This window comes from Malurus melanocephalus, unplaced genomic scaffold (genome assembly GCF_030028575.1).
Source record: "Malurus melanocephalus ecotype Western Australia unplaced genomic scaffold, MMel_1.1 scaffold_22, whole genome shotgun sequence".
NCBI classification, from domain to species: domain Eukaryota; kingdom Metazoa; phylum Chordata; class Aves; order Passeriformes; family Maluridae; genus Malurus; species Malurus melanocephalus.
The window spans coordinates 751,605-761,050 of NW_026623254.1; the positions used below are offsets into that span (position 1 = coordinate 751,605).

The following is a 9,446-nucleotide window of genomic DNA, read 5'->3' on the forward strand; positions in this document are numbered from 1 at the left end:
CAGGCGTGCCAATAGGGACTATTCCCCTGCGCTRAGTGAAAGCCACGTGTAAATTATCAGAGTGGGGAGGAATGCGGTGCCAGATGGAAACAACATAAACCGCTGGGAGATTTCATCCGGGATTTCAAGTGAGGACGGGAGACTTTAGTTCGCATAGCCCAGTCGTCCCAAAGGTGGTTTAGCTACACCTACTTCTTCGGGGAAGGATGTTGCTTTGGAGTCGTGGTAGGTTTGTGTGTAGCTTTTTTTTTTTTTTTTTTTTTTTTTTTTTTTTCTTTTTCTTTTTTTTTTTCTTTTTCTTTTCTTTTTCTTTTTCTTTTTCTTTTTCTTTTTCTTTTTCTTTTTCTTTTTCTAAACGCTTACGATGACTGAACTCCCACGTTTCAGCCTGGCTCCGGGGCGCTGCTCTCAGCACCTTTGCATGGCGTGAGCGTGCAGGGAGCGGGAGGAGGGAGGCAACCCTGCAGAGCCCGCAGGGTGCCGGGCGGCCGCTCCGCCGGCGCGGGGGCTCCGCGCTGCCCTCCGCGGGTCCGCCCCGGCCGCGGGCTGGGGCTGGGGCTGGGGCCGGGGCTGGGGCTGGGGCCGGGGCGGGGCGGGCGCCCGGCAGAGGGAGCTCGGCTCCGCTCCGCTTTGCTCCGTTCGCCGCGGCTGCTCCGGTGACCGGCGCCCGCCCCGCTCCCGCACTTTGTTGGCGGCGCGGAGCGGAGCCCCCCTCGGCCGCCCCTGCCCGGAGCCCCGCGGCCACCGCCGGTCCCGGGCCGGGAGGAGGACTCGGGAGAAGGTAAGGGGCTGGCGGGGTGGGATGGGGTTTCTCCCGGGCGTCGAGCCCCGGGTTGTTCCGCGACCCCAAAAGCCGCCCGGGCAGCAGCAACACGGCGGGGTGSGGGGCGGTCCCCTGGGCCTGTCCCCGGTCCCGTGGGCGCTGCCGGCGCCCTGAGCTCGGACAGGGCGGCTGAGAACTCCATGCCGGGTCCCCCGAGCTGAGCGCGGCTCCGGGGACGGCACCCACCGCTGCCGTGCCCCTGCCTGGGTGGGTACCCACGCACCGCTCCGTGTGTGTGCGTTTATGTGTGTGTGTGTGCGTTTATGTGTGTGTGTGTGTGTGTGTGGGCGTGCGGTGCTTTCCTCCGCCGCTGCGGTGCCGCCACACCTGCTCGCACCTTGCCCGCCGGGCTCCCACCGGTGGCTGCGGGGGCGGCCCGGGCGGGCTGGACATCCCCGCCGCTGCCCTCCTTCTCCCGCCTCACCTTCCACCAGGTGACCTGTCTTTCAGCCCTTATTGTGGTATTTTTTCCCCGGTGGTTCAGCTGGCTTTTCCATCTGTATTGCTGGTGGCGGGCAAAGGGCAGCTTTCGGGTGGGATAATCCTGTTGCACGCCCGCGTTTGTTTGGTGCTCTCCCCTGCTGTCTTTCATCTCTCTCGGTGTTCACCCCTTTCATTCTCTCTGGTAACTTTCCCTGGCGTTTTTGCTYCTCCTGCCCCTCTCATCGCCATGACACGCAGTCCCTTGTGCGTTGCCAGTGTGCAAGTGACCTGGGCACRCCTTGGAAAACAGGCTCGTGGCATTTTGAAGAATAATCGAAGGTACTCCTGCCCCCTGTAACCTCAGTGGGGCTGCATTGTATCCACAAAAAGCGAGATGTTGCAGCTTCCACCAAACCATAGTTTCAAGCCAGTGAGTAGCAGTCAGCAGAAGGAAGGGTGGAACAGGTTCTGCTTAAGGATGTTGTTTGAGAACCAATCCTCCCACTCAGAAATTGTGCTTTGCCTTGGTGAACCTTTACCCTCCAGAGTGGGGTGACCTTTGGTGGAGTCTGCTTTGTTTACTTGAGGTGAAGTACTGAAGGTAAAAGTATTGCTCCTCTGCATTGTGCCTGCTGAAATATTAACCAAATGATGGATCTCGCATGCCTTTGGAGCATAGATCATATTTTAATTACGCCTCTCCATTATAAAAAATGCAGTCCTCCTCCTTTCCTATTGACCATCTTTCTTCTTGTTTGTGATTGTGCAATGTCTATATGTCAGCTACAAAAGTTGCTTACATGGGAGAACATAAAAATGACCATTTTTGTTGTTAGCAACTGGAAATACTTAATCAGCATTGTGTGACCAGTCTCCTTTCCCTGGAATACCCATGAAAATGCTGAGAGGAGAAGAAACCTCTCCTAGGCCAGGCTTGCAGTGAGTTGGTGGTTTCCTCTCAGCGAGTGAGCAGTGAGGCTGCAAAGAGTTTACSGAGTTTCCAAGGCGTAAGGGAGACGCCCCACATCTCCTCTTGATTCACAGTTCACAGGGAGTGTGGCATTATCAGCGTCCAGCTATCGGCAGGTAACGAGATACTGTGCTCAAGGCTCCCCTCAGCCGGCTGTGGCTGCTCCTTGCTTTCACCGGGGAGCCCATGCAAATGGGAGTGGCTTTGGATTTGAATTGTCCAGCTGGTTTGTGCTGTCACACACTCAGAGTGGCTGCAGTGTTGAGTTATGCCTTCTCATAGCTCAGAATGGMTGTTTCTGAGTGGTTCTGTAATTTTGAAAGCGGACAAAACACCCCATTAGATTTATTTGGAGGGAGGTAACACCCCACAATCAACAACACCCAGTAATGATTAGGTGCTAGTTACATAGAGCAGTAATAGAGAAGGCAAGATTAATTTAAAATTACTTTCTTCTGCTGTGAAATGCACAAATGGAAAAAAAAATACTGAAGTTTTCCACTTGGTGACAACTAAATTATTGAAATATGGTTGATTTCTTTTTTTYCTGTCTGTAGTCCATCTGTAAATGGCGAATCAGTCACATTAACCACTGCTTTTTTCCCTGTGGGTGAAAGCTTATTAAAATCTAACATCTGAAGTCAAATAATTGAAGCCCCAAGGGTCGAAATGKATTAAATATATAAGAACTCTTCAGTTACTGTGGGGAGATAAGAGAACGCTTGAAGTCCACATAAGGAAGGCTACATTAATAAAGCATTTGCTAACTTTGGCTTCAGTGTCTACCACTTGTTGCTCTTGTCCTGGTTACAATTCCTGCATCTCTTCTCATACAGTGAATGACTGGTCAATGGCACAAGATCTTCTCAAAAACAAAGTTTTTGGCTGAGCCAGACAGAAAAAACAGGCCCTTTGGTCTGTGACCCCTCCAGATTCCTCTCTGCTGTGGGGCTGGTGTCCAGAAAATAAAGATGTTTAACACCTTGGAGCTGTGCTGCTTGAGGCTCATTTCTTGTTTTCAGTGCTAGTTTTCTTCTTTTTGTGCTATTAAATGCACAATAATAAATACTGCCAGAAACTAGAATTCATACTTTTGTGGAGGGCTGTAACTGGTGCCATTTTATCTTAACTCCGGAGCTGGACTCTGATTTGTCCACCAATTTGTTCATCCAAACCAATGACATTCTGTTTTGTACAGCTTTTAATTTGTTTGTGATACCTAGGAATTTCAGTTTTTTCACCCTGATTCCAAGTTATCTGAATTTTGTTTTGCCATGAACTTCAGTTGTTAGTGCAGTCCTGAGTGACCACAGCGTTTCTCCCTATTGTGCCCTTAGGGATAAAGTCGGGGAAAGTTTCRTCTAAGTCAGTGAGACTGTTTGGGGTGTGTGTAGGAAACATTTGCATAACTGTTTATAAAACAATGCTCTGCAGTCACTGAAACGGAATGTTAAGATAAGGTGTCTTTTATAGCTATTGATACTCGTAGATCCTGTCAAATTCTGCTTTTTCCCTGGCCAGGTTAGTCACACCCTTCTTTGAAAGACCTTGATGATGTGAGAAGGAGCAACCTTCACATCTGTTTTCTGAGGAGGGACTCCTTTTTTTTTCCCCCTCTAATTTTGTGTCATTGAAACCAGAGGATAAAAAATGAATCCCAAACAGAAATGTTGTTAGCATTCGCCTTTTAAGATCTGTTTCAATTTGAGCTGTGGCCATGAGCCTGCAATCACTAACACATGTCTTTGATTGTAACCTCAATTTTAGCAACATTTTTAAATATTAGCCAACTCAGGGCCTTGAATTGCTACTAGTTGAGCGCTTCCAGTCCTTTCTTGCCTTCCCTCTCTATGCCACTGCCTCGGTAATTAAAGTTAGGCATGCTGTGAATCTCCACAGGGTTAAGATCTGACATGGAAATAGCAAATTACAAATTACTTTCTTTGCATTTATTACCTTTGTCTTTTTGTGAATAGACTTCAGCAACCTTATGCATCCTGAATAGACGAAGTTAGCAGATGTCTCTAGTCTCAAAGATGCAGAGTTAGTATTTTTCATGAAGTTTTCCATTTTGGTGGGATTTTTTTGTTGTGTAGTTTCCTGATGCATGACAGGCGTCTTCATTACTGTGGTGGTGTGGTGCAGGGGATTCTACTTTGCCTTTTTCTTAAAGCCTCACTCATGTCATTTCGACCAACCATGGAAACTGCTGGGTTTTCTCTATAGAACTAGAGAGAAAAAAAGAAAAGCAAAAAACCCAGTATAAATGTAAAAATTATGAACCCCTTCTCCTGTAATACTGTGAGAACTTTGAGTATTTCAACAAAATATTTAGAAAAAAGTAATAATTTAAAAATGTATCTGCTGAGTAGGTAGGTGTTATGAATGTCCAGTAACTTAAAAAACGTTTCTTACAGATAATTTGGTTGTTTGGGGTTTTTTGGTCTTTTTGTTGTTTTGTTTCATTATTGGTTTTGTTTTCTTTTCAAGAATGCATCGGTTTTACATGAGATAGAGTATTTGTCTTTTCATAATCCAAAATGTTACAGTTTATGGATTTCCTGGATTTTACAATTACCCCTCCAGGTAAGGGAACACCTGATTTCTTTCAAACCTTTCAGGAGTGCCGGGGAGCTGTGTTCAGCTGACTTAATTGTGAAGCTCCCAGAGCTGGTTCTTGGTGCTGAGTTTGCTGTAGCTGCTGGRTGCTTCAAACTAAGATTAAATCTACTACAAGAGTTTCTCTTATTGTCTGTAGCTCAGGAATGTTTGTAACCAGAAGAAGATAAAGAAGTGACTCCAGGGGATTTGTATTTATTACTTTGATTTCAGCTCCTGCATRTAAAAGCATTCTTAAAGATTTGACCAAGTAGAAAGTCAGGCACTAGGCTTGCTGCTTGCTGCTTCTCTCATCCCTCCCCCTCACCTGGCAGAAATTATCCCAAGAGAAGCTGGAAGTGAGATGTTAGCAGAACCTGTCTGTTGTTCCTTAGATAGGCCCACACCCATTAGGAAATAGATTTTTAACACCCCTCTCCTCTCCTCAAACCGTTGCATACGTTGTTCTAAAACACATGAGAAATACATGAGATCACAGAAGTTCAATTGCTCCTCARTCCTTGCCGATACCTGGTGAGGTACAAAATAATCCCAATTTTATCAATGTTTTGACTTTAGGTAGACTTTGATGTTGCTGTGATTTGTTCAGTTAAAGGTCCTAGTGAATTGTCTTTCACCTGAAATGTGAGCTTTGGTTAATGAGTACGTTATTTCMTTCTGGGGTGGTTGAGAGGGCTTTATTCATCCCTCTGAATGCTCCTTTCATGAAAACTGAAGACTTTGCTCTTCCTTCTAATGTACTCTTCCTTCTTCCTGTGCCATTGATCTTTTTATCTGTTTTCACACTATGTCTGAGGTGTATTTCCTGAGACAAAGATCTCTTTRTTTCCAGTGTAAAATATAATTTGAAGTAATTAGCTGGAGAAAGCTCTTTTTTTTTCCTACTCCATAAGGGTTTAGAAAGTCACTTGGTGTTTCTGGGTGTTAGGTGTCTGGTTAGTGCAGGGATTCATTAGRAGTTCAGTGCCTGTGAGAATCTCAGTGTACATCATAAAAATATTTTTGAATGTTCTATGACTCAGAATATGTGAATATGAGACCTTTGTACAAWGAGTGAGACATTCATCTTGCACATTGTCTCATGCACTCAGATTCATGGGGAACTCAATGATCTAGCAAGTATAATGCAAGGAAATCGAGTTACATCATGAGGAGTTTGTGATGCCATGTGGTCATAAAATTTATYTTGATGATCTTCTATGCCATTTTAAAAATGGCGTGGAAAAGTCAGCCACTTATGCTTCTGCCACTGAAGTAATTTTCAGCTTTGCACAAYGTGCCTTGAGAAGCCAGTGAATGCATTGTACTGCCTTCAGCTGGAGATAAAAATATACATCTGTGTTTTACATTCAGAATTGGTGGCAGAGTGTGTTCTAAATACATTTGTGTTTTCTTCTTTCCCTTCAATGTCATCTCAGACTCATTTTTCCCAAAGTGGAATTACTTATTCTCTGCTCCACTTCCAGCATTATTTATTGYTTTGCAATTCTTCCTGTGCTCTCACAACCCTTACTGTAATGTTTCATCTTTCTGTTTTCTTCTCTTCCTGTGTTCAAGGATGAAGTCTTGTCCAGGGCAGAGGRCTGGGAGGTAGGAGAACAAGATCTGTTTCTGTTTTAGCTGCAAGATTCATTCAAGCTAATAAATCTGGGCTAACTGGTAACTAGCCTCTTGGTGCTATCTCACATGGAGAGGGCAGGACAGCACAAGGAATCTGGACTTTGTACCTTMGTGCCTCTTAGGTAACTCACCCTGTGTGACAAATGTCCTGCTCTGCCAAGAAACAGACACAGCTTCTCCAGTGCAGTCRCAGTGTCCCTTCTCATGGCTGCTTCTGTGCTCAGGTACTGCTGCTTTGTGAGCCTTGCCCTCAGCCTTGGTCTCACTTGTCCCTCCTCAGCCTGGCCCCTGGCTGAGCTCTTCATGTTTTCCTTCTCCACTTGCCTGAGCTGTGTTTCTCTACCATCTTCCATATTCTGATCCATCTTACTCTTGAATATTGATGTAACTTTAGTTTCCTGTTGCYTATTTTTTTCTTCTATTTAACCCCTAAGTTTTCCCTACCCTTTTTCTTTTACATCACTCTTTAATTACACACAGTGCTCCATGTTCAGCTTCATGACACTTCTTACAGTAAAGCTTTTTCATACTCAAAACCCAATTATTTCTCTCCTTTTGTGTCATTAGTYTATTCCAATGTCTTCTTTAAAGCATTTCAGATTCACTGATCTCAGTGGGAAATGTATGTGAAATTATAGGGGTAGTAAACATTTGTGGGTTAAGTCTTGTCTTCCCTATAATACTGTGTACTTTGTCAAGGCAATAATTTTAAGCTCTCCTCATGCAGCTCTAGAGCTCAAGACCTGACTGGGAGGTGTTGGAGTGTGCGTAGGCATTTGTTTTCCCTAAGTGAGTGAGGTGTCTAATACACATCAGAAAAGTCTGTTCAATAAATGCCTTACTAAATACAAATGTAAGATATTCTCAGAAACGCCTTCATACATGGTGGAATTTATTCTTTTCTACTTAGAACTTACTGTTTTCCTCACTTTTTGTATCAAAACTCAATGTTGCAATGCAAGAAAAAGAAGCGTTCATATGTTCCTTAAACAATGACAAAGCAGAATCCTGCCCTGGGGGAGAAGGAAGTTGCTGTTGAGGCCCAATTTTGGTGGTGACCAGGTGGAATCACAGCTTAGCAAAGGTTTGCCTTCTCCAGAGGGACTCAGGTCTCCCGGCTGAGGGTTTGGGAGATGGAATGGTCCTCCTGGCCTGCGCAGTCCGGGGTTTTGTGCTCCACAGTGGCGAGTGGCTTAGGGCAGCTGGCAGCAGGGAGCTGCATCTTCCCAGGGACAGCACTGAGTTTTTGGAGGAGGTGGATGCTTAGAGCATGAGAGTTTACATCCCATTGGGTTCTTTGAGTATTTTAGGCTGTCCTTTTATAACTCTGAAAGTTACTGTCCAGATATCTCCATTCCTTTTGTTAAAAATAATCTAAAAAACTCAATTTTGGTAACAGCTGTTTTGCTTCTGTCTCAGTGTTCCTATTTATAAACAAAAAGTATCTGTCTCTCAGGAGTTTTGTGAGGTTTAATTAACAAATATTTATACAGTCTTTTGAAGATATACAGCAGCATATAAATGGTAAGTAGTAKTATTATTACCACCAGCTGCTTTGTTGTAATTGAAGTAATAAAAATTTCAGTGCCAGTGGTTGTATTGCTGCTGCCTAAATACAGTTTTCATGAACTCTGGAGACATTGAGGGTGGTGGCAAAGTGATGGTGCAGACCATACTGAAATACAATGTGTGGGGCAGCTATGAAATCTTTGTGAAGGGCTTTTTGAAAAAAAAAAAAAAAAAAAAAAAAAAAAAGTAGTAAGTCCATAAGCAGAAAAGAATAAACCCTCTTCTGCAGTATGGCAGTGTTTAGAGGTCCCAGCACTAACAGGGGGTTGTCTGTGCTGTGCAGTGTCTCCCTGATTAGCAATGAGCTGGCAGTATTTGCATTCATGACACTGGCATGTGAAAGAAGGGATATTTTAGAGATGATTGATAATCGGTAGTATAGGAAAAGTAACGTGGTATAAATCACAATTAGCTTTTATGATTTTTTAAGGTCTACTTTTGTAAAACATTCATGACTTAAAGCTGAGTTATTTTTATTAATGTTCTTGTGCTTATCTCACATAACCAGCTTGTTAAAAGCGGATATGAACACTTTTTAAGCCTCTGGCTTATAAATTGTGAGAAAGAGAAAAGAAGATTGATTCCAACAGGCTTGAAGGTAGATTCATTTCTCTTCTAGTTAGCAAAATGAGAGAGGGGGAGGAATTAAACTGTAGACTTAGTGAGACAATCAGTTTCAGCCAAATTGAAAATCATTAGATTTAGCTCTAATTGTAAAAGTCAAACTTAAAAGAAAATAAATTCAGGGGAATTCTGTTTTGGTAAATTGATGATAATATCTCTAAGTTATTTCTGCCTGAAGTAATGAGAGTGTGGAAAAAATAAAGTAATAACAAAGGAGCAGCGAGGGGGAACAATTATTTTGCAAACATCTCCTGAGGTTCAGAGGGGGTTACTTGGTCGCACTAAAAGAAGAATATTGTGCTGCTTGAATGTTGGAGAAGAATGATAAAAACTGTGCTTTGAAGAAAACATCTCTGTTCTTTTTACTGTAAACATCTGAGATAAGATGGAGAAGTTTGGAAGAATGCAACATCTTCTGCGAGTTCTGTCAACATTCTTGAATGTTTGTTATGAGATCTCGGTTTGAACGTTGGCAGATACTTCTGGTGTGTTTAGGGGGTTCTAATTTATTAAGTTGGGCTGTCAAACTACCTACAGCAAGTAATCTGTCTCTAATGATATTTTAATATTTAGTAAAATGCTGGGTTTAGTTGTAAGGGATGTTTCTTAACAGCATCTAGATCAGTTCTACTTATAAACACCTCTGTTAGTCAACATGTTAGAGAGATCACACAAATGTGGATCATGACATCATAGTGGCTGTACTGCTAGGACTTTGATGAAAGCAGGGAACTTTTTCAGTCCTTTATGATTATGTGTAAGCAAATTTTCAGACAACTTTGAACATAATTAAACAGC

At 43.5% G+C, this 9,446-nt stretch overlaps 1 protein-coding gene across 1 annotated transcript in view; it reads left to right on the top strand.

Annotated features, from left to right (window-relative positions):
• The first annotated feature begins 638 nt into the window (after positions 1-638).
• Positions 639-9,446, top strand: part of LOC130588948 (epidermal growth factor receptor kinase substrate 8-like) — an 87,024-nt gene continuing 78,216 nt past the window's right edge. Inside the window, exon 1 of the mRNA XM_057389990.1 lies at positions 639-781. The gene's annotated coding sequence lies outside the window, so the exon portion shown is untranslated. The remainder of the gene's footprint in view (positions 782-9,446) is intronic.